At 43.5% G+C, this 24,809-nt stretch overlaps 1 long non-coding RNA gene across 1 annotated transcript in view; it reads right to left on the bottom strand.

Annotated features, from left to right (window-relative positions):
- Positions 1 to 15,757: 15,757 nt before the first annotated feature.
- LOC122454503 overlaps positions 15,758 to 24,809 on the bottom strand; it is a 65,169-nt gene continuing 56,117 nt past the window's right edge. Inside the window, exon 5 of the long non-coding RNA XR_006273419.1 lies at positions 15,758 to 24,211. This is a non-coding gene — a long non-coding RNA (uncharacterized LOC122454503). The remainder of the gene's footprint in view (positions 24,212 to 24,809) is intronic.

Raw genomic sequence — 24,809 nt, 5'->3', positions numbered from 1 at the left:
AACATCCCTAACAGGGCTGATGGATTAGATGAGATAATGCCTGTAAATCCCTGAGGGAACTGCCTGAAATATAATAGTGCTTAATAAATATGACATGCTCTTCTGAATAAGGGGGTAGGGTGGAGTGGGAGTGGAGAAGGAATGTTCTTAGTGAATGTGGACAGAATCACTACAAATTCTCTAAGTACTGTAGCATTTTTGTGGACTGTGCTGTCTCCAGGAGGGATATACAGCTTTTCATTAGGTCGGAGGGCCTTCTTGGTGAAGAAGGAAATTATCTCATCCGGGTTCGTGTTCCGCGGTTGCAGCGCCTGCTGATGTTGATTTAGTTCACTTAGCAAGCCACACACCACGCTGCCGCGCTCATCGCCCTCCGCATTAGCTTATTAATCCTCGAGTTATTCCTCTACGGTTCAAGGGCATATTGGCTTTCCAGCGGAGGCAGGAGAGGGGCTCCAGCCTCTCCATTTCCACAGAAATAATGGGCTCCAGCCAGGCCGAGAGGGAGTAGCCGAGCCAGCTCTGTCCCTCCTGTGCCCAAGGCGCTGGGAGGTTTCATTTACACTGAAGACTTTTTCTCCCGAGAGCTGAGGTTTCCCTTGGAGGCATTTTATTTGTTAAGCGAGAAGGAAGCCGTGGGAATCAGAGAGCAGAAACTGGACTGGTCATCGGCTTGGCGTTTAGTCCCTCCTGCTGTCCCGGCTCTGTGCGTGCTTAGTCGCTCAGCGGTGTCCAACTCTTTGCGACCCATGGACTACTTAGCCTGCCAGCCTCCTCTGTTCATGGGATTCTCTGGGCAAAAATACTGGAGTGGGTTGCCATTCCCTTCTCCAGGGGATCTTCCTGACCCAGGGATGGAACCTGGGTACAAAAATCGTAAATTTCTAGCCCTCATTTCCACCTCTATACTAGAGCATACAGGATCGGATCAGAAAGATCTCCATGTTTCCTTTCAATGGGAACACTCCAGGGTTCAAGCTTTTGCAGACAGGAGATGGCCTCTTGCGATGACCCTAAAATCTTGTTAAATTAGAGGAAAATTTAACTTTAGAATTTTCTTTGTAATTAAGTAGTATTATGCAAGATTTGACAATGGGTCAAATTCGTCACTATATGTCAGCAAGTAACAGTGGAAAACTGCCCTGGGCATCTTTAGACCCAAACGAAGAGCAGAGCAAGCCATCAAAGAGGGTGTCTCTGCTGCACTGAGGCTGAGCATCCCACCCTGGGCTCACCCTGACCCTTTTGGCTTTCTCCAGATGCAGTGGGTGGGGCTGCTTCCCGCAAAGCTTCCAGGCAGCTGCTGCCCTTGGAGCTGTGTGTCTGATGGATGCCAAAGACAGTGAGCTCGTGGCACGGCTGCCTGGTCCAGCGTTCCTCTCCAAGGGCTCTTCTCAGCAAAGGCGCCTCTCTCGGCAAATGTACAGATGGTTTAGGGAGCATCTAGCTGAATCACCCAACTGTTCTCTGGAGTGTTGGTGGCTCGGTTCTACCCACCCCGGCACAGCACCCCGCAATGCCCAGGGTTATCTCTGGGAGCCACTCGTGGAAACCTGTTGCTGTTTCTCACGAACATCTCCAGAAGGCAGAAGCTCTGGAACGTGATTTGTGAGTCTGGGGTCATTGTCTCAAACGCTGCTTTCACTGCACTCTGAGTTTCTGAAGGAGCAGTCTCTGAGTAATTCTGCAGAGATTTAAGGCTGAGTCTTTATCCCTCATGGCCCCCCGTGAAGTGGGGTGGACTCCAGTTTCTCTGGCCTCCCGACAGCCCGCTGTCCTGTGAGGCCAAGTTACTTGGCTATTCAGACTGGAAAAATCTGTTTCTGAAGGAAAAAGTGAATGAGGATGGTAACAGGAGGAGGAACCTACCTCTTGAGCTTCTTGTGTGTTGAGTACCTTGTGTGTCCAGCACTCCTACTCTTATCACCATCTTAGAGAAGAGAAAACTAGAAAACGGGAGAAACACCTTTCTTGAGACCACAAAGTCTGTAGGTGGCAGAGCTGGCTCTAAACCAGGAGGGAAGTTTCTGCAAGGGTCGCCCGCTTGCAGCCCCGGAGAGACCACAGTCTTACTCTGTGGACGGTGACTACCCTCATGCAAGGCCTGTGGGTGTCCGTTCATTTGTGTGGGTGCTCAGCTCTGGAAGCATCCTCAGGCTCCTCTTTGAGTCCCTTGAGGGATGGTAAACCCTGCCTCAGTGCTGGAGAAGAAAAGGAGCCTGCAGGTGAAGCTGCTGCTCTTCTTACAAAGGGGCTCCCCCATCACTCACTATGCCCCCCCAACAAACTTCAGAAAACCCCGCAGAGTTGGGGCCAAGTGCACCAACTCCTCTGAAAAAATTCATTGGCATCTGTTGTACCTCCCCCAGTCCAGTCCCTGTTTTCTCAATTTCAGATTTTTCCATAGGTCTTGATATTTTTTCCAAGTGGTTTTTTTTTTTTTTTATAATGCAAATCATTTTTTAAAAATTAGTTCTTTTACCCTCGTGGTTTGTCATTTTGACCAGTCTTTTGGCAAAGGGGGAGGGCACACCATACAGCTTGTGAGATCTTAGTTCCCCAACCAGGGCCCTCAGCAGGGACAGAGTGAAATCCTAACCACTGGACCACCAGGAATTCCCCCAAGTAGCTTTGTATTAAAGTATTATGCTGTGATGGCCAAGCACTCAACTCATGCTCAGTCATGTCTGACTGTGTGACCCCAGGGACTATAGCCTGCCAGGCTCCTCTGTCCATGGGAATTTCCCAGGCAAGAATACTGGAGTGGGTTGCCACTTCCTCTTGTAGGGGGTGTTCCTGACCCAGAGATTGAACTCATGTCTCCGGAGTCTCCTGCATTGGCAGGGGTCACCTGGGAAGCCCTAAAAAAATATATACATATGCAAAAGTGCCCTGGGCTTCCCCAGTGGCTCAGACAGTAAAGAATCTGCCTGCAATGCAGCCTGGGGTTCAATCCTTGGATTGGGACGATCCCCTGGAGAAGGAAATGGCAGCCCACTCCAGGATTCTTGCCTGGAGAATCCCACGGACAGAGGCGCCTGGAGGGCTACAGTCCGTGGGGTCGCAAAGAGTTGGACTCGACTGAGCGATGAAGCACGCACAGCACAGCAGAAGTGCCCGCATCCTAAGTGTGCGACCTGAGGACTTTGTGTGTTAGCACATTGAACACTCTTGTATTAAACAGCACCCAGCCTGAAAAACAGAACATTACCAACATCCCAGAAACCGCTGTCTGCTCCCCATCCACAAAGATGACACCTATCGTGACGTCATCCACCATGGATCAGTTTTGGTTGTTTCTGCGCTTGGGAAGGACACTGCAAGTCTATACATAGCAGACTAACACACATATGCTTCTCTGTGTTTGGTTTCTCCTGCTCGGCGTTATGTTTGTGAGATTTGCCCACAGCACTAAATGAAGTTGTAGGTCGTTCATCCTCATTGCTGTCAAGTATTCCATTGTGTGAATACAGCAGTTAATCCCTCCGTTCTTCAGTTGATGCACAATGAGTTGCCATTTGGGGGCTATTATGGTTGGTTATAAGCCTCAATTTTGAAAAAGTATTTGGTAAAGCATCACAATAGGTGCTGAGTAATTAGGATTCCAGAATTATCACCCCATCATCAGTTTGGCTCCCCCAGATGCTTGGGGTTGGCAGGTGAAGTCAGGGAAGACTGGGACGCCCTACAGTGCCAAGTTTATTTCAGAGAAGAACTGCATTAACAAGCCTAGGTGGGAAGGAATACGGGGTCAACTCACGCCCTGAAATGTTACCAGAAAGGAGCCCGACTCCTTCTGGTGGTCAAGAATCCTGCTGGTCTCAGTCCCGCAGGGAAGACCATGTTACAACCAAAACTCTTTGAGACAATGAGGAACCTTATAATTAATGGTCCAGATAACTCAAGTGTCATGACACAGTTGGAGGATGGGGATCTTGAGACCTGTAGATTACATTTTGAGGTAGAACTCTGTGACCACAAATTCAGTGCTGTTCTCCTCAGTAAATATTTCGGGGAAAGCTTGGCTGTAGGTGACCTGGAATGGCCAGCATTTTAAACTACATATTTTAAGTTATGGGCATAGCTCCTAAGTAAGAACGACATAAACAAAGGATGTTCTAAAGGTCGTTAGTCTTCGGAAGATATCCAATTGCATACCCGACCATGTTTGGAAAAGCCGAATGAAGTCAGAGAATCTTCAGTCAGAGAATCACCAGGAGTCAGAGAATCTGATGATAGCACAGTGTGGGGACAGGTACTGTAAACCAAGGCTCAGAGATGCCAGATAACTCTCTGAATCATGTACACAACTACTGGAAACAGAAATGCATCTTTTATTTTATAAGACTTTTAAATTTTTCTTATTTAAAAAATTTTTATAAAATGTGTGAAGGTTACACTCCATTTATAGTTATTACAAAATATTGGCTGTAGTCCATGTGTTGTACAATACATCCTTGTAGACCGTCTCACACTTGTAGCCTGTATCACGCCCCTCCCCTCCCCCTCCTCAGTGAGGAGTAAAAGACTAGCAATCACTAGGTTTTTTAGTTTTTTGAGAAACCTCCATACTGTTTCCCGCAGTCGCTATGGGTGTGGAGCAAAGGGAACCCTGGTACACTGTTGGTGGGAACGTAAATTGGTGCCGTCACTGCAGAAATACAGATTTTAAATTATTGTAGTTTTATAAATAAGCTCTTCCTTTCTTCCCTGGTTTCCACACAATTTCACAAAACTAGTAATAGGTATAAAATTTCTTTGACCTAATAGTGTTAAAATTTTGTTTTCTGATGCTTGTTAACACATGATCATTTTGGCAAAATTGAACATTGAGAAATATATAAAGGGGAAAACAAAAAACACCCATCCCCCATCCAGTTGGCCTCTGTTCACATTTTGATAGACTCTTAAAGCCATCATGGTTTTCACTTCTCTCTCTCATGTAGTCTATAATACAGGGTCATACTGTATAATAGCAATTTAAATCCTCTTTATAACTTACTGTCATATTGTGACTATCTTCAAATATTATAAAGAGACTTGAAAAGCAGCATTTTTGTCTATCATATGGATGTGTCAAATTTCTTTAACTTCTTCTTCCATCACAGTGGAGTACAGTACACTTCCAATTGATTTAACCAAGACACGGCTCCAGATTCAAGGCCAGAAGAATGATGCAAACTATAAAGAAATCGGGTATTGTGGGATGTTGCATGTGTTAGTGACAACGGGCAGAGAAGAGGACCTGAAAGCGCTGTATTCAGGTAAGTAGACCTTTGTGTATTTATACTTCTCTGCTGATCTTTCAAATGAACAGGCTTCATACTAAGACTTTATATAGAAAAAGTGTAAGTTTGGGGGGTTTTGAAAAGAGCAAGTAATAATGGTTGATTTTTTTCATTGTTCATTTCAATTTTGTTTTCTGTATACACATTTTATGTAGTGAATATTGTGAAACTTTGTTTTAATTATTTTCAAATAGAGATAATAATACAAAAATTATGTTTGTTTTAAAACATTCTGTAGTTTCCTTTTTCACTCTGAAAATAGCCTACCCCTAGGTTCTTCTGAATTACTGAAGTTTTTTTCTATAAGGAACCAAACTATTTAGCATATTAAAAAGCAGAGGCATTACTTTGCTGACAAAGGTCCATCTAGTCAAAGCTATGGTTTTTCCAGTAGTCATGTATGGTTGTGAGAGTTGGACGATAAAGAAGGCTGAGTGCCAAAGAACTGATGCTTTTGATCTGTGGTGTTGGAGAAGATTCTTGAGAGTCCCTTGGACTGCAAGGAGATCCAACCAATCCATCCTAAAGGAAATCAGTCCTGAATATTCATTGGAAAGACTGATGTTAAAGCTGAAGCTCCAGTACTTTGACCACCTGATGCGAAGAACTGACTCATTGAAAAAGACCCTGGTGCTGGGAAAGATTGAAGGCAGGAAGAGAAGGGGATGACAGAGGATGAGATGGTTGAATGGCATCACTGACTCGATGGACTTGAGTTTGAACAAGCTCCAGGAGTTGGTGATAGACAGGGTAGCCTGGTGTGCTGCAGTTCATGGGGTTGCTAAGAGTTGGACAGGACTGAGCGACTGAACTGAACTGAACTTGCTATAAGGAAAATGTTACGGTATTTTCTGTGGATAAGAGTTGCAGTGGGCTTCCCGGGTGACTCAGTGGTAAAGAATCTGCCTGTTCAATCCCTGGGTGGAGAAGAACCTTTGGAGAAGCAAATGGCAACCAACTCCAGGATTCTTGACTGGGAAATCGCATGGACAGAGGAGCTTGGCGGGTCTGGCAGGCCTCAGTCCCTGGAGTCACAAAAGAGTCGGACTCAGCGGCTAAACAACAGCTCCCACATTACAGCTAATAATATTACCCACCTTGCTGCATTCTGGGTTTCACTTTTATCAGTTATAATGGATTCTCCCCAAATTATAATTTATACATATGAAAATTACTTCTGTTCAGTATAGTGTGGCTGTCTGTCTTCTTTCCTGTTTTCTCTAAGGGAGGAAAAACTGATTTGTGGCTTTTCCTTTAGCAAACATGTCTGTACACAGTGCTGGTGAGAATCCATTTACTAGAGTTCTCAGTTTAGAAAAGCCCATGAATTTGCTACCCAGAATCCCATGCCGGCCAGGGGGGAGCTCAGGGGGTGGGTACCCTGTGGGGCTGGATGCAGTGTCTTGGGTCTCCTCCCCACTCCCCACCTGAGCGTCTCTCGCAGGAGAAACCAAATCCTGTGTGCCGTTGACAGCATGTACCACATAAAGTGCATGAATGCATTACCTGCCACGATGCTATCATACTGTATTATCATCTGAGCTCGTCTTCTCCAACAGCCAGCCCGCAGCCCAAACAAGTGAAACCGATACCCAGAGGAGGGTTAGTTCCAGGGAGTCACGGCAGGTTAGAGGCCTAGCAGCTGCCCCTGAAAGAGGAGGAGGACTGGCTTCGCAGGAAGGTGGAGGGGGTCTCCTTGTTGGATGAGCAGGGGACACAACTTAGCTCAGGCAGCCTTGGGCTAATCCACCGCCCACAACCCGATTGCTCAGAGGATGCAGGAGAGTCCTAGTGAGGTCTGAATGACCCCCATGAATTGTCCAGATTGTTAAATGCTTTCAGAGCAAAAAATGTTTCTGTGTGTGTGTTTTCCTTTAAAAATTTTTTTGACATACAATACTGTATTAGTTTCAAGTATACAGCTTCAGATTCTTTTCCATTATAGGTTATTTTAAGACACTGAATATAGTTCCCTGTGCTGTATAGTAAATCCTTGTTGTTTATATGCTTTGTATATAGTGGTATGTATCTGTTAACCTCATGCTACTAATTTGTCCCTCCCTCTCTCCCCTTTCCCCATTGGTAACCTTAAGTTTCTTTTCCATGTCTGTGAAAATATTTTGTAACTAAATCCATTTGTACTATTTTTTAGATTCCACATATAAGTGATTTCATATAATATTTGTCTTTCTCAGTTTACTTCACTTAGTATGATAATCTCTAGGTCCATCCATGTTGCTGCAAATGGCAGTATTTCATTCTGTTTTAAGATTGCGTTTTATTCCATTGTATATATGTATGTGCCATATCTTCTTTATCCATTCATCTGTTGATGGACAGTAAGATTACTTCGATATCTTGGCTATTGTAAATTGTGCTGCTATGAACATTGGGATACATATATCTTCAAATTAGAGTTTTTGTCTTCTTCAGATACATGCTCAAGAGTGGGATTGCTGGGTCATGTAGTGACTCTATTTTCAGTTTTTTAAGGAACCTCCAGACTGTTCTCCAGAATGGTTGCACCAATTTACATTCCCACCAACAGTGGGCTCCCTTTTCTCCACACCCTCTCTAACATCATTTGTAGACTATTTGATGGTGGCAGGGCAGGAATTAGAAGTCCCACACACACCTGCACACATCCTAGGCTCTAACTTCATGCTGGTGAAGACATGTAACCTTGACATGTGGACAAGCAGAATGCAGGGAGAGTTAAATAATTCTTTTCAGAAGAAGCTGTGATCTCTCAGCGTCTGTGTCCTTTTGTGATGTGTTGAATCATATCACTTCAGCCCCGGGCTGCGCCCCTCTGCTTCCTACCACTTTCTCTGCTCCACCAGTATGCTAGCCTCTTCTTGGTCTCCCAATAGGATTGCTAATATTTGTTCAGGAACGTTCCTGCCACCTGGAGTCCTCTCTCTGTATCTCTCTTTGTTTCATTTTGGTTCACAGCAGGGCGCCAGTTTTCTCCCTTTCTGTTAATAAAAATTAAGCAATCAGTTTCCTTCCCCTCCATTACACTTAATTCCCTCTGTAACTCAATTATTATTGTAACTCTGGCAAGTGCTTTGCAAGGCAGATGGCAGGAAAGACACGTTGCCAAAATAAAGGGCATTGTTTGCAGAGGAACATTGTTTACATGAAGGTGATAGATTATCCTATCCTTCCAAGGATAGATTATTTTTTCTGAAATCAAGTTCATCTTTAACTCTATTAATGTAATAAGCTTATGCACGTGCTGCCAAGGTTAATATAAGCACATGTGATGAATGATAGTAACCACTGAAGATGCTGGATATATACTATATTCCTTATTCAGGGGTCATAGGAAGTTAGGATAAACCTATTATATGATTTTTTTTTATTCCAAGAATAATAAATACAATGAATGCACTGCCTTTTGCAAGTGCTGGAATATCTGATTTGTAAAAGTGTCCTAGATTGCATGCAATGTATTTGTCACAATGGACAGCAAGGCTGGCAAGTTTAAAATATGGTTGTTTGTAACCAGACTCAAGAAGATGCAGTGTGGCCAGGAATGGCCGAAGGGTTCTAGCTCTAGTGCAAACTCCAGTTGTTTGATTGATTGATTGATTGCCAATGATGGGGTGGGAGAGAGATGCAGGAAGAGGACAGGGATCCTTTGTAACTTTCCTGACTCCTGGTGACGCCCAGAAACAGGGGAAGGGAGACATCCTCGGGTGGTCCTCCTGCCCAGGTCAGGCCCTACTGGGTATCAGCAGACTCTTTCTGTATTGTATTATGAACCAAAGTGAAAATGTTAGCCGCTCCTTCCTGTCTGACTCTTTGCAACCGCATTGACTGTAGCCCACCAGGCTCCTTGATCCATGGGATTTTCCAGGCAAGAATACTGGAGTAGGTTGCCATTCTCTTTCCAGAGGACCTTCCTGACCCGGGGATCAAACCTGGGTCTCCTGCATCGCAGGCGGGTTCTTTACCACCTGGGCCACCAGGGAAGCCCCTATTGTATTAGATTTGTCTATTAAAGTAAGAGGCTCTTTTCTATGATTCAGCTACAAAATTGACCTTCCTATGTTATAATCACACAACATTTGTAATGCTTTCTGCCCTGTTTGTAGAAACACTTTCATTTCTTCCTGCCCCTGCCTTTCGGGCCTGTATCTAGCAATTTGTTTCTCGCAGAAAGCATGGGAGTTCCTGAACTAAGATCTCAGAACCAAGTCTTACTGGTGGAGAGGTCTGCTACCACATCTCCTGGCTTTAAAGAGAAGTTGGACACCTGTGTCCCATTAATTCACATAGTGGATGTGAGCTTATCAGGGCACATGAAGCTGGAGTGTCTGGCCAGAATTTCCCTCTCCTAAAATCACACGGATAAAAATGACAGAAGTAATTAATAGACAGAAATGTAACAAGATACATTTTCTTTGTTTTAGAACAGCAAGAAAACATATTCATTGCTGAAAAGCCAGAAAATATGAGTAAGCCTAAAAAAGAAAACAATTAAATCACCTATAATTCTACCCCATGGAATTAATAGCCATCAACATTTTATTATATCTCAACTATTTTTTTATGCATTATATGATCTTAAAAGTGGAATTTGCCACACATATTCCATTGTAACCCATTTTCCTTCAATAGCATGTTATCAGTGCTGTTTCCATTTTTTCTTTCTTCAGTAGCTTATTGTCAAAAATTCTGCGTCAGGGCTTCCCTGGTGGCCCAGTAGTTGAGAATCCACCTTGCAATACAAGAGACATCCTTGGTCCGGGAAGATCCCACGTCCCTTGGGGCAACTAAGGCCATGTGCCATAACTACTGATCCTGAGCTCTAGAGCCTTCAAGCTGCAGCTACTGGGCCCACGTGCTGCAGTTACTGAAGTCCACTCGCCTAGAACCTCTGCTCCACAACAGGAGAAGCTGCTGCAACGAGAAGACCATTCACACAAGAAAGAGTAGCCCCAGGTCGCCAAAAGTAAAGAAAGCTTGATCGCAGCAACGAAGATGCGCCACATTCAAAAAATAAAGTAAATAAATAAATCTTTTTAAAAAATGCTGCTTCAGAATCATTTTTAATGGCAAAAAGGTTCTCTGCTACATGGATATACCATAATTTAACCAGTTCCCTGTGGTTGCACATTCAGAAAGGCATGTAGCTATATACACTGCAACTGACTTTTCCATTGTTAAGACTTTGTACACTATGTATCTGTGACCCTAGGACAAAGTTGTAGAGGTGGAACTGCTGAGTCAAAACTTATTGGAAATTTTAAGGATTTTGATATCTATTGCTAAGTGACTTCCTGAAAGGCTCTATGATACTTTGGAAATTATAATTTTTCAAGGCTGCATTCTTTTATGTTCAGTATGTGAAGAGGCACTGCTTGGATACATGTTTCTCGTATGTTCCATTCAGCTCTGTGGCCTGACATCCTTGGCCCTGGGATTCTTTATGAGCAATTGTAATTAGGACTCCTCTTAGTGCAACCAGTTTTTCAAGGTCACCAGTTATTTTGAAACGTATCCCTCATTTATCCCACTATTACCGTGTTTAGCATTACAAATCAGTGGCCCTAGGCTTGCAATGGGATTCAGATGTCTGTTCCCTTAGTCATTTTCATAATTTATTTGAAGAATTTTGCTCAATATTCATAGAGCCAAATGTTCAAGCAGTTGATTTGCCAGACTGTGATGGCCCTGTTACTGCACGTGAGGCCCCTGTGTCTGGGCAGGACAGGGTGTGGGGGGCGGGGGGCTCTGAGAGGCACAATACAGGTAACGTTCTTTTGGCTCCATCCCAAGACCACAGCACGCAGATGGTGCAGGACAAAAGGCGTGCATGGCCCACCTCATTCAGCTGTTCCTCCAGCCTTCCCCTCAGCCCTCCTGGGTCTGTCCCCTCTCCCCCCATCTCTACTCCACATCATATTGACAAAAGGCCATGCTCAAAATACCCCAAATGTGGGTCCAGGGTGGTGAAGTCGAAAGGGGAGTGGTTTTCTGTCACTCAGTGCTCTCATTAGACTTTGTCTTCCCTCCCCTCTCCCAATGTCAAAGAAATAAAGTCCATCTAGGTGCCAACAAATCCTTCTGATAGAACGGTTGCTATAGCAACTTTATAGCAATGAATTAAGCAGCAAACCATTCAGTCGGAAGGTGTTGGCTCAGAAACTGCTCTGCGTGGGGCCCCACCTTCTTTTGAGACGAGATAGTCCTCCATGACCCAGAGTCTTGGTTTTGTTACTGTGTTTCAGGCACAATCCTTTGTTAAGGTATTTGATTTAAGTGGAAATAAGACTCCCAGGGTGCGGTGGTAGGGGGGGAGGGTGGAGAAGTGGGGTGGAGAATAGCTGAAAGACTGGAAAAATACGACAAATACAAGAGAATGATTTTTTAAAGGGGAAAGGGAGGAGGGAAAGCTTAAATAGCATCAATTCATTCAAAACCAGGTGCAGAAGAATAACATAAATCCTGTGCTCTGTGAGACGGTCAAACAAAATCAGCTCTATCTAATGTATGGGCTGGTTTAAAACAAACCTCATGTTATTATTAATATAATCCCTGCTTTGTAAGCCATGACATTTAGCTGGGTAATTAAATAATAATTGAATGAGTCTGCAAGGCAGAAAGGCATAAAACCAGGCAGAAAGGCATATTCCCCGGAGGTGATTTTGATCAAATATTGACTTACTCTTCAATATTAATGATGGGAATTTAACATTATATTTTATATTTACATATTAACTTGGTTTGAAAGACCTTTTGTAATTTATAAATTCTCGAGTTACACATGTGACGTGAATTAAAAGCACAAAGGAAGAATGTAGGGGATGGGAGACGTGCAAACACAAGGTGTATGTGTGGGTGGGGGGGTGGGGAGGTGGGCACACCTTCACTGCAGTTAGTCCTGCATCTGCTGAGGTCTTCACCTATTGTGGTCTTCATGTCTGTGTTGTAAATACTCTGAATGTTCTTATTCTACAAAGATGCTCACTTCACGCTGGGCAGAAGTGGAGCTCCCTTTTCAAGCAAACTCCTTTCCTCTCCTAGCCTTTCCAGCAAGCCAGATAGAGAAGGGTAAGATGTCCCAGACCCAGTGGGGTGTTGTAAAGGGTTAACAGTGGCTCTCCAGAAAGAATGTGCGTGTGTCCATATACACATGTGCTGTTCTGTGCTTAGCCGCACAGTCACGTCTGACTCTTTGTGACCCCATCAGGCTCCTCTGTCCCTGGGATTCTCCAGGCAAGAATACTGGAGTGGGTTGCCATGCCCTCTTCCAGGGGATCTTCCTGACCCAGGGATCGAACCCAGGTCTCCCATATTGCAGGCAGATTCCTTACTGTCTGAGCCACCAGGGAAGCTCAAGAATACTGGAGTGGGTAACTGATCCTTTCTGCAGGGGAACTTCTTGACCCAGGAATTGAACCCGGGTCTCTTGCATTGCAGGCAGATTCTTTACCAGCTGAGCTACCCAGGAAGCCTGCATACACACATAAGTTTATTTTAAATTTTACTGATATAAAGGATATATGGCAGACAATTTAAGAAGAAGAAAAATAAAATGCAACATTATAGCTTCCTAAATTCATAGTCAATTTATTTTCACAGAAGGCTTTTTTGTTTTTTGCTGAAATTTTGTATCTGTAGTCAATCTACAGTTATCACTAATTTGTTCAGTGCTTGTAATGAACAAACAAGAATAGTCCTTAACACGAATGCTAACTGATATCTTTGTTTCTGTCGAGTATGATAAAAGCAAACCAACATGTCTGGTTGATGCATGTGAGTGATTTCTTTGCTGAATCAGGTTGTAGGTTTCCAATGCTGGAAGAATATTCCCTCAATGTTTCACAACGTGATGCCTCTGCACATGACATATATTTAAGCTTAGTTTGCCTTATTAGCATTTTTCATCACATTCTTAAGTCTGAACATGGATAAAACAGTAAGTTAAGCCTTGATTTGTAGCATTTGCAATTTCCATTCTTATCCCAGCAGATTTTCAGCTCCCAATGTGATGTCACCAAACACAGGGTTAAGAAGAGATGAGCAGAGGAACACTGTTAGACAGTATCGCCCTGTGTAGGCACAAAAATTTCAATAACCTCAAGAGCATAGCTAATAATAAAATGCAGTAAAATAATTAGGAAATGACAAGTTTTGAGTATTTATTGCTTTTAGTAAGCTCTTTAATTAATGAGTGATTGAATCTTAATAATTGCCATATTTAATGATTGTCTCACAGAATTCCTGAAAATTTTGCACTTGACTCTTGGGAGCTGGGAAAGACTGGCTCCCTGACCCCTAGCGTGCTCACCTCTCCTGGCAGCCTCTGTCTAGGGTCATGCCCAGGCTGCTCATACCCTCGGTATCCCCTGCCACTGTTTGCACTCTGCTGTCCTCCACCAGGAAGCGCGGTACTAGCTCCCAGGGAACCAGCACCTGCTCCATGCTATGCCCCTTGAGTGCCTGGCCAGACCCTGGGGCTGTGCCCTGGGTGGCTTCTTAGCTGTCGTATCCTGTGGCTGTTTCCCTCTGCCCTGAAACGCCACTGTCTGCAAATGTGCTTACTACACGTAAGCACATTCGTGTCCCAGCCCTGCTCTGCCCTCTGCCTGACTCAAGACCCCCACCTACTTTGCCTCCAACTGGCTGCATAGGCTCTGTTCTCTCCACAGCTAGGGAATTGGAATTATTTTTTTTTCTGCTTGGCGGCTCTCAAGCGTGTACTCTGTAAAAAAGGATGGAATGAAAGCTTGTATTTTCTGGATTCCCTTCCAGGGCATGCTTTTCCTTGCTTGGGACACTTTTTGTCACAGTGGCAACCCTTCCCACCACTTTCAATTTGGGCTACACTGCTTCATTACTCTCAGATGGCATCAGAGGCAACAAGCTCAGCTTTCTAGCAGGTATATGTTTCAGGGATAAATCCAACCCCCTTGTGTGTATATGTATTAAACAGGAAGGAAATGGCATAGAAAGCCGTTCTTATATTAGGCTAAACCCTTTTGCTTACAAATAAAAACTGGCTAAAGCAAGAGAACAAAAGGAATGTATTAGTTCATATTTAAGATGTCCAGAAATGAAGCTGGCTTCAGGTCAAGCTGGGTCCAAGGGTTCAAATGAAAATATTGTGACTTTTCTCTCTCTTATTTTCCATCTCTTTCTCCTGTCTATTGGCCTCATTCTTTCCTTCTACAAATAAGGTTTCCTAGGCGCCAGGAAAGGGGCCTTAATGGCTACTCTAGGCTGCCCCGACCTCACTCAGCAACCACAGTGGAAAGAGAGCATGTGTCTTTCCATGAACAGAAAAAAGGGAAGGACTTGCATTGGCCCTGCACTGGTCATGCACCCAAGCCAGACTGGCCATGTGAGCTCTGCTGGAACTGGCTTCTAGCAGGCGAAGAGGGAGGGTACAGCAGATGCTGTCAGTTACCCCCACCCTGCCCCCTTGGCCCTGTCCCTTTCAGGGCTCACCTGCTACGCATCTAAGTGTCAGGCCCTGCTTCTCTTTGCCTGAGGGCTTTGGCATTCAGGCAAGGTAGGCCAGAAGTGCCTGCCATCTGCCCCCAACCAGGGAGTTGGTGGATCAAGACCGCCGTCCTCTGGCCCTGCATGTGGGCCAAGCCTGGGTTCCCCAGGTGGTGTCAGCTCCATGCCCACAGAGCTCACTAGCTTAAAGACACAGCCTTGGCTGAATTCCTTCCCTCTCTTGTCTCAGGTCCTCACTCTCTTACCAGTGTTAGCTGGCCTTGCCTCATGAACAAACTGTGTTGCTAAGTCACTTCAGTCCTGTCCGCCTCTTTGTGACCCCCTGGACTGTAGCCCACCAGGCTCCTCTGTCCTCGGGATTCTCCAGGCAAGAATACTGGAGTTGGTTGCCATGCACTCCTCCAGAGGATCTTCCCAACCCAGGGATCCAAGTCTGTTATATCTCCTGCATTGGCAGGCGAGTTCTTTACCACCAGCGCCACCTGGGAAGCCTGGGAAGTAGTTTGTTAACTACTTGCCCTTGAAACCTTGTATCAGGATCTGCTTCTGGGAACCTCAAGCTAAGACAGAGAGGACCTACAATTAACCCCTCTACTATCATGTGGCGTGTGAGGGACATCCCTGCATGCCTCCCCCCGCTTGCCCCAAGGAAAGAAGGTGCTGGCAGACCAAAGCAACAGAGACCTACAGCATCTCCAACTGTTCTAATCACTTTCTTGGCACCAAGGGTCTGCTCTTTCCCTCCCAACTTTCAGAGTTAGGTGATAGGATCTCACTCTAAGATCCCTCCCATCCTTTTTGACCTTCCAACCTAGCACCCCAATGTGGATTTGATTCCCGGGTGGGGAAGATCCCCTGGAGGAGGGCATGGCAACCTACTCCAGTGTTCTTGCCTGGAGAATCCCGAAGGCAGAGGAGCCTGGTGGGCTACAGTACATAGCCTGGCAAAGAGTCAGACACGACTTAGCATGCACGCCTGCACTGCCCCTCACCATCATAGAAATGCTGATGCCGAGAGTGGCTGGACCACACATCCACAGGAGTCCTCCAGCTCACCCATTCTTTTATTCCAGTTTCAGACAATTAAATAAACACTTTATTTCTAAGATTTCCCAAAGGATATTTTTAGGTTGTAAGTAAATATACATAGGGACAATTCATATAAACTTGCTATTCATGAACTTTCTTTTTAATACAGGTTTTTTTCCCTTCATTTTACCCCATGATTGTCTGTGAAACACCAAGCTGTTGGTTGACCTTCCCAAAGAGCGTTAACAGAGAGGCTTGTTATAGGCCAAGGATACACAGATAGGGTGCTCGCCTCTCTGTGTTCTGTGAAGGATCTTGGATTTTTCTTAGGTTCTGATTTCTGGTTACTTTTTCCAGAGGTTGGAAAATCATTCATGGGTTGGCTTTTTTTTTTTTTTAACCTTAAACTTTTCCTTTCAAAATTCCTTTTAAAAATCTTAGCATTTCTTAGAGAAAGCCAAGCTGAGAGCAAACATAAAACCAGCCAAACCTGTGGCTTAATTCTGGGTAGATTTCCCTACTTTTGGTGCTTGGCTTTCGAAGTGGCATGATTTCCCACATTGCTTAAAAAAGAATCACTGCTCTATACAAGTGAAGTTCAGAGAAAGCTTCAGTCCCATGGGGTCGCCCCCTCTCTCAGGAACGGCCACATTACCTTGAGCTGCATCTGCAAAATCCCAGGGGAATGTGGGAGTCAGAGGATGCGCTCCTTCTAGCTGTAAGAAGGGGATGGAGCAGAGGCACACGTGTGCTGTGTGCCTTTGCTAATATAGCAACTTATCTATCAACTTTGCGAATCTGTTGTCATTGGGCTAAGTTGTATTCTATATATGTGGAAATGTAAAATTTAGAAAACCTGAGTTTTAACAATTTAAAACAATTGCAATCATTTTTTTGAAAAATATTTTTCAGGTATTTTGTGTTTTTCCTCTGCCTTGAAAGGAGGATATGGATGTGTTTTAATTTCTATTTATTCTGATGTCTTGATGATTTAAGTTTATCGTGATAAACAGCCATCCTATCATCATCATTATTTAACGGGTAAAACAATGATGTTCTCAAGAGCTCTCAAAGTATGTCGAATTTTTTGATGCTACTTAAACTGTTCTTGGACAAATGTGCTCTAGGAGATCTCTTCTGTCTTTGCCCTCTCTTCTCTTCTTCTTTTTCCTACTATTCCTTAGCAGATGGTCTGTAAAAGCCAATGCTTTCCATTGCTCGCATTAATTAGCAAGTATTTACTTGGCACCTTCTCCAAGCCTAGGACTATTCTAGATCCTAGGATTTCAGCAGTGAACAAAACAGGCCAAGTCTTTGCCTTCATGAAGCTTATATCCTGGCAGATAATGCCTACCTGTCTTCTTCAATCTGCTCTTTTCCTCGTCCTTGTCTCGTCTTCCAAACGAATGAAACATAAAAGTAAAGAGAATTATGTTTACAACACAAGTAAATCAGCTCATGTTGCACAAGGGGGCAAGGGTGTAGCCCATGACTCATCTCGTGAAGTTCAGTACAAATACTACATGATAGGAATTTTTAGGTAGTGAAAACTCTACTTCTGGTGTTTCAGCATTGTGCCAGATGGTTCAGCTTATGAGACAATGGCCTCTGGATAAAGGCCATTTTATTTGATTCAGATGAATATACTTTCAGAGAGAACCATTTCTCTCTTTAGCCCAATGGAAAAGGACAGTGATACGTTACAAAATAAGTCATATGAACTTTTGGTCAACATCCAAAAGGACTTGTTGGTTGTATGAAAAGAGGTGCACCTTGGGGCCGACTCTGCTGGTACATTCTACACTGGTTCAGTATGGAACACTGATTCCAAAGTGGGATCGTAATAGGCACATAGTAAAGAACAAAAAGCTACCTTCCAGCCCTACTCCAACTCCGACTCCACTGTAGCTTAAAGAAAGTCAGACCCCAAGACCCAAACCTCACTCTTTAGATCATTCCATGTTTAGGAACAGCCTGGTGGAGGCCACCTGGTTGGTCCCTCCATCTGGCATCTGGAGTGGAGCAGCCTGCTAACATGTCACCTGAAGGTTGTTTTTCTTTGCTAACTTGGTCACTGATTTTTTTTTCTTTTTCATTTGTTTGATTTTCTCACATGTTCAAGTTTGGCCAAATGGAAAAAAAATTAGTCTTCAGTTAATCCCAGTAATCATGCTATGTGCATGGGAGAGAGAAAACCTAAATCTTTTCCTGGCTGCCTTACTGACTGCTATAAATTGTCCTCCAACACATGTAGAGAGAATGGAGCCAGAATTTCCATAGAAGGACTCCAACCAGCAAACTCTGGACCTGCTTCATTTTTTAGAGAACTACTCTGGCTTTCAGTCCCCCCTGCCAACTCAACAACCATGGAAGACACTTGACTTGTTTTTAAGGAGACGTTGTTGACTTCAGACAGAAGTTAAAATGCAATCCAAGGACTAAGAAGAGAGCAGAACTTCTAGAAAGTGAGTCAAAAGTAAAGGAGCTCACACATTCTCTGTTACAAAGGCAAAAAAAGTAAAAGCCTCTTGAAAATATTTTTGAAACCAGGCATGACATTCTATTCCTCTAAACTACATATTTATAAGTAATTTAAAATGATCAATTCCCTTCCTCCAGAAAAGTATGAGAATTTGAGGTTTTAATTATGGAAAGGCAGGGGGAAGGGAGGGGTTTCCCAGGTGGGTAAAGAATCCGCCTGCAATGCAGGAGATGCAGGAGACCGGGTTTGATCCCCGGGTTGGGAAGATTCCCCGGAGAAGGAAATGGCAACCCATCCCAGGATTATTGCCTGGGAAATCTCATGGACAGAGGAGCCTGGTGGGCTAAAGTCCATGGGGTCTCCAAGAGTTGGACATGACTGAAGTGACTTAGCATGCTTGCATTCATTCATCATGCTCACAAGAACAGCTAACAATACATTCACAATACCATACTGCAGTTGTTGTTTATATTTCCCTGATTAGTGATGTTGACAGTGTTCCATGTGCTTATTGGTCATCTGATTATCTTCTTTAGTGAGGTGTTTGTTAAAGTCATTTACCCATTTTATATTGAATTTTTGTTGTTTTGTTATTGATTCATAGTTCTTTATACGTTTGGGATACAAGGCCTTTGTTAGCTATATATATTACAAACACCTTCTCCCAGTCTCTGGCTTATCTTTTTATTTTATAAATGTGTTTTCAGTGAGTAGGAGTGTTAATTTATCAATTTTTTATTTTATATCTAGTAATTTTTCAGTCCCTCTAGTAAATCTTTTCTCAGCACTTAAAATCATGAAGATATTCTCCAACATTTTCTTATAAAAGCTTTATAGCTTCACCTTTTTATAAAGTCTATGACTCAGTTTAAAATAATTTTGGGAAGTGGTATGATTTAGGGGTAAAAGTTCATTTTCCCCCATACATTTATCCAGTTTTCCCAGCATTATTCATTTTTAAAAATTTAACTTTTCTCATAGACTTGCTTTGACAGTTTTATAAAAATCAGTTGATCATATACATGCAGGCCTAACTCTAAACTCTTCATTTTGTTTTATAAATCTGTTGGACAGTTCTTCCACCAGTATCAGAATTTTGAAGACCTTATAGTAAGTCTGGAAATCAGGCGATGAGAGTTCTTCAGTTTTGCTCTTTTTTTTTTTTAACTTCAATTGTTTTGGCTATGCTAGGTCTTTTGCTCAGATTTTAGAAAGAACATTTAAATTTTCACAAAAAGCCTTATAGAATTTTTATATGAATTGCATCTAATCTATAGAATAAGATAAAAATCGATCTTAAATTATTGGGTCCTTCAGTCTATGAAAACATTAAATCTCTCATTGGAGAAGGTCATTAAGAAAACGTGACTGTGGGTTGATCCTTGAGATGAACCTTGGCAATCAGAATCTCTTTGCCTCCTCCTCTGTCCTTGGAATATCCACTCTGCCCACCATTTCTATCTTGGGAGCCATTTTCAAGGATGCAGTCTTGAGAGTGTAAGATGTTATTAAGACTGTCTGATGGTACACATGGGACTTCCTTGGTGGCTCAGTGGTAATGAATCTGCCTGCTAATACAGCAGATGTAGGAGATGAGGGTTTGATCCCTGGGTCAGTAAGATCCCTGGGGAAGGCAATGGCAGCCCCACTCCAGTAGTCCTGCCTGGGAAACTCCATGGAGAGAGGAGCCTGGCAGGCTCTACAGTCCATGCAGTCACAAAGAGTCAGACATGCCCGAGTGACTGACCATGCAAGCACAGTGGTACACATGACTGAAGCCCGGTAAGGCCTCCATACGAACTTTTAAGATTCTGCTGGGTGGTGGGGAGATCGACTCATCTAATGGCTGTGTAAGTGAAGTTCCCTTGCTTATTAAACTTGCCACCTACCAGTCTGGAGTGATGTGCCCCTTCCTTCATTCTCTCCTTGCCATGTGTGTAGGGAGGCCTATTTGTGAATCAATATCTCTTTATCTATTTAGCTCTTCTTTAATTTCTGTAGCAATATTTTATAAATATTTATTGACATAAATGTATAAAATGTCTTTTGTTAAAGTTTTACATAAGTAATTTTTGGGATATTATTGTAAAGGGAATTTTTTTCTATTTCACGTTCCATTTATTTGCTACATTATATAGACAAACAAAGGATTATTTTATTTTTTTAAAATTCTGTCCTAATTGCTTTACAATGCTGCATTAGTTCCTACTGTACAAGAAAGTGAATGAGCTATATGTATTCATATATCCAGAGGTGGCTCTTGAGCCACCCTCTCACCCTCCTACCGCCTTCCCGTCCGTCTCGGTCATCACAGCACTGAGCCAGGCTCCTTGAGCCATGCAGCAGGTTCCCACTAGCCGTCTATGTTACACATGGTAGTGTATTTGTATTTTGGTTTTACATCCTGCAACCTGCTAAATTCACCTATTGATTATAGTAGGTGTTTCATAGATACTTTAGGATTTTCTATGTAAACATCGATGTCATCTGAAAAATAAAGATTTTTTTAATAAAAAATAAAAATCTTCCTTTCTGATACACATGCCTATTATTTTTTTAGAAATTGACTAAGCTCTCTAGTCCAGTTTTGAACAGAAATAATAACGATAGGCATTCCTGCCTTGATCTGCATCTCAGAAGGAAGCTTTCAGTTTATCATGCTCAAGTACTATGTTACTTCTAGATTAATTTGTAGATCCTTTCATCAGATTGAGTAAGTTTTCTTCTATTTTCAGTTTGCCGAGATTTGATTATAAACAGGTGAATTTTGTTAAGCACTTGTTAAACAGAAGCCCACAGCATGCTTAATTGATTCTTTCCAACTAAGCAGTGCTACCCATCTGCTTAGTTTTCTCTGACCTCACAAAATCTTCCCCAAAGCAACCTCTTCCTCTTGCCATGAGAAAGTTCTTCTTCCTGTCTCATGTCCTTCCTTCTATCCCAAGCTTCAACAATGAAGGATGCAGAAAGCCAAGTACCCAGAATTAAGAGGATCCCTGCCTCCAACAGCAGTTCTCCAAAGTGAGGACTGCCATCTTCATGAATCCACATTTAAAGCTTAATGTTTTATATGTTGTGTATGGCTTCCACAGAGTTGAAAGATGGAACACAGCTAAAGCATAAATGAAGCAAGAGGTGGGCAAGAAAAGCTGGTCATCCATTGCTGCACCTCTCGATCTTGCTCTCAATATCTTAAAATTACCTCTGCTTCATCATCCACCTCCTGCCTCCTCACACATTTCCAACAACATACACATGCACTCCCTTTTCACCATCTGTTCAGAAATGTAAAATCTAAACACTTTGAATAGATTAGAAAATCTCTAAAATGCTTAATAAAAGTGCTCAGCCATTTAACAGATGACTAGGACACCTTGAGAGAGAAATGCGGCTGGCAGAGAGCTGTCCTGATGTCCCTCACCATCACGGTTCTGCACCTGCCCATCTGCTCAGGCAGCGCTGCTGACAGTTGGCAAGGCACTCGGGTGCAATTGGAAAGACCCACAACTTCCAAGAAGCTTTCGCTCTTGCTTTCTGTGCATGATGGTGCCTTTTTGATTATTCTCCCTTCTATTCTTACGGCTTCAATGCGGTCTTATTTCTTTTCCCACCTTGCCAATGCTCACTTCTATCACTTCTATTTTCCAGGGATATGTGAACAGATTTTATGGTTCATACAGAGGAGAAAACGTTTTCAGCTGTGCAAAGAGTCAGGGTTAAGACAACAGAGGGGACCATTGTACAACCCACCGGCCCATGACTTGACAGTGATATAGCAAGAGTTGTTAACAGTAGGTTCCAAGGAGATCTACATGGGTTTCAATATCACCTCCATTGCTGGTGGCTTTGTGACCACAAGTCACATTAAAAGGAACAGGGTTGGCTACACAATTTACAGGGCTCAATGCAAAATGAAAATGCAGGACTCCTTGTTCAAAAAGCAGGAAAAAATGTGTCACTAAAGACACTAAAATATAAACATTTTTTCTTTCTCCTGTGGTTTTGAGCATTAGCTTGGGCAAATTACTCTATGTGAACTTCCTTAGTAGCTCAGCTGGTAAAGAATCCACCTGCAATGCGGGAGACCTGGCTTAGATCCCTGGTTTGAGAAGATCCCCTGGAGAAGGGTACAGCTAACCACTCCAGTATTCTGGCCTGGAGAATTCCATGGACAGTATAGTCCATGGGGTTGCAAAGAGTTGTACATGACTGAGAGACTTTCACTTTCACTTTCCTCACTGGTTGTAAGGTGGTGAGTTAATTCACATGAAGGACTTAGAGCAGCACATGTACATGACTGGCCTCACTCAGTGATAGTTGTGTGGTTATAGATGCATGCTGGGTGACCACAGGCTCTCACAGATGCCTGAGGACCCCTTTCTGTAACTTGGCACCCATACACAGCCCAGCAACTGCCAGCTGTCAACTGGAAGGGAGGAAATTGGACCAGGAACCGTCCCTTCTCATGGGTCTTCTGGTCAACCCACAGCAAACAGGTGATTCTCCAAGGGAATGAAACCTCTTCAAAGAGCTCAACTAGTACTTGGGTCAGGGGTGGGCAAGAAACTTGCCCCAGCAGAGTCACCTGATGAGTGCCCATGGGGCTTCATGAGGCAGTGGGGATGGTTGCTGCCCTGGCTGAAGACACAAAGTACATGCACTTGTATCTCCTTGTGATGGGGTGGGGGGGTGGTGGAGGGCCTCAGTGGTTACTGTGTAGGGGTGGGGTGGTGGGACAGTGTTCTGGCACCAGAGAGCAAGAGAGTAGGTGGGTGAGAACCTGCTGATGGGGAGGAAGCGAGAACGTGGGAGGCAGAAAGATTCTCTAAGACCCTGGTGCAAACTATTTTGTCTCATTGGATGTCACTTACAAAATGCAAATTCAAAGATAAAATTATAAAGAATCTTGTCGGAACACAGACTATTAAACCCCAAGTACAGGGCTCTTCTGAACATGGGACCATTTACAGCTCTACTAATGACATACGCATGAACCAGCCCTTGAGGTAACGCCTGAGGCAGAGTCAGGAGCCAAGAAATATGAGCTATTAGTATTATCATGACTAACTCGGTGGTCCATATGGAATAGAATATATAATACATATTTCAAGCATGTTTATAGATGTGGATATGTTGGTGTCTAGGAGAGCAACACTAAAAAGACTGCTCAGTCCTGGGAGGGCTGTGATTCTTGGCCTCTCAGAAAGTTGTGACCAATCCCAGCACTGGGTGTACGGCCTCACAGTGACCCAGCAGCCGGTCAGTGAGGTGCCTGCGATGATTTTAGTGTGATTTGGAAATGTTGGGGAAGCTATCTACATACAATAGACATTTAGGGTAGATAAAAATGAGTTTTCCAAAGTGGACTGCTCAAGGCAGTTCAGCCTCAGCTCTCTCTTGAAAACTAGCGATAGGATGAAGGTCTAGTCACCATGGGATTGAGCAAAGCCTTTTCTGTGTCCACTTGTTCATATCTGCAGCTTCATTTGGCATTGCCAGGTGAGGTGACTCTGGACTGCTAATCTAGAAAACAAACGTATGCATCTTGGCAGTAAGTGTCAATCAAACTTTTGCTGAAAGCAAATTGAGTCCAGGTGAGTGCCAGCCATGCACCCTCAAAACCTTCACACTTTGAGGGCCTGCCTTACAGAAGTTAGGCTTTCCATAAGCTGGCGCAAGTGAGTTTACATGCTTTCCAAGGACATCTTCTTAGATGAGCTTGAACAATGTGCATTATCCAAGCAGCAGTGCTCTCTTGTAGACCTGGGCCCTCCTTGCTGTGCATACAAATCCCCGCACACTGTTGTGACTATACTGGGCATGTTTGTTTTCACAGGCTTCTTGAATGTTTGGCCTGGATATAAAATGACTGCTGTCATTCAGACAGAAGGGTGGTCTTCCATATCCAGAAATCAGGCAGGCATAAAAGGAGCTGTCAAAGAAGAAAATATGTGAAACACCAAGAATTTCCCTTAAAAAATACATGAGAAAGAGTACCAAATGGGAGGGAAGGCCTGTTGTTTCCCACCTAATAATTCATTTAAAAATAATTTTCTGTCCTTGTGCATGCTAAGTTGCTTCAGTCATGTCTGACTCTTTGCGACCCTATGGACTGTAGCCCACCAGGCTCCTCTGTCCATGGGATTCTCCAGGCAAGAATACTGGAGTGAGTTGCCATTTCCTTCTCCAGGGGATCTTCTTCCCAACCCAGGGATTGAACCCACGACTCTTATGTCTCCTGCATCGACAGGCAGGTTCTCCCTAGCGCCACCTGAGACAGTTGACATTTTCATGGTTAAGTTCAATGACAAATCCCCCTGATGACCAAGGGAAACAGCGAGTGGAACAATATGCACAATTTATTCTGTAATATTCTGAACTGAGCAAGAGTTAGCCGTCCTAACTCTAATTGAGCAAGGCCAGTTATGTGCCAGGTGCTGCTCTAAGCCCTGTGTATGAATTAACCTTAAAATCACATGAGGAAACTATCTGAGAGCAAGTTGCTCAAGGTAATGGCAGCGCAAAGATTC

Source organism: Cervus canadensis, chromosome 16 (assembly GCF_019320065.1).
Source record: "Cervus canadensis isolate Bull #8, Minnesota chromosome 16, ASM1932006v1, whole genome shotgun sequence".
In the NCBI taxonomy this organism is placed as follows: domain Eukaryota; kingdom Metazoa; phylum Chordata; class Mammalia; order Artiodactyla; family Cervidae; genus Cervus; species Cervus canadensis.
The sequence above is the reverse complement of the archived record's forward strand: the minus strand, read 5'-3'. Positions and strand labels throughout refer to the sequence as shown.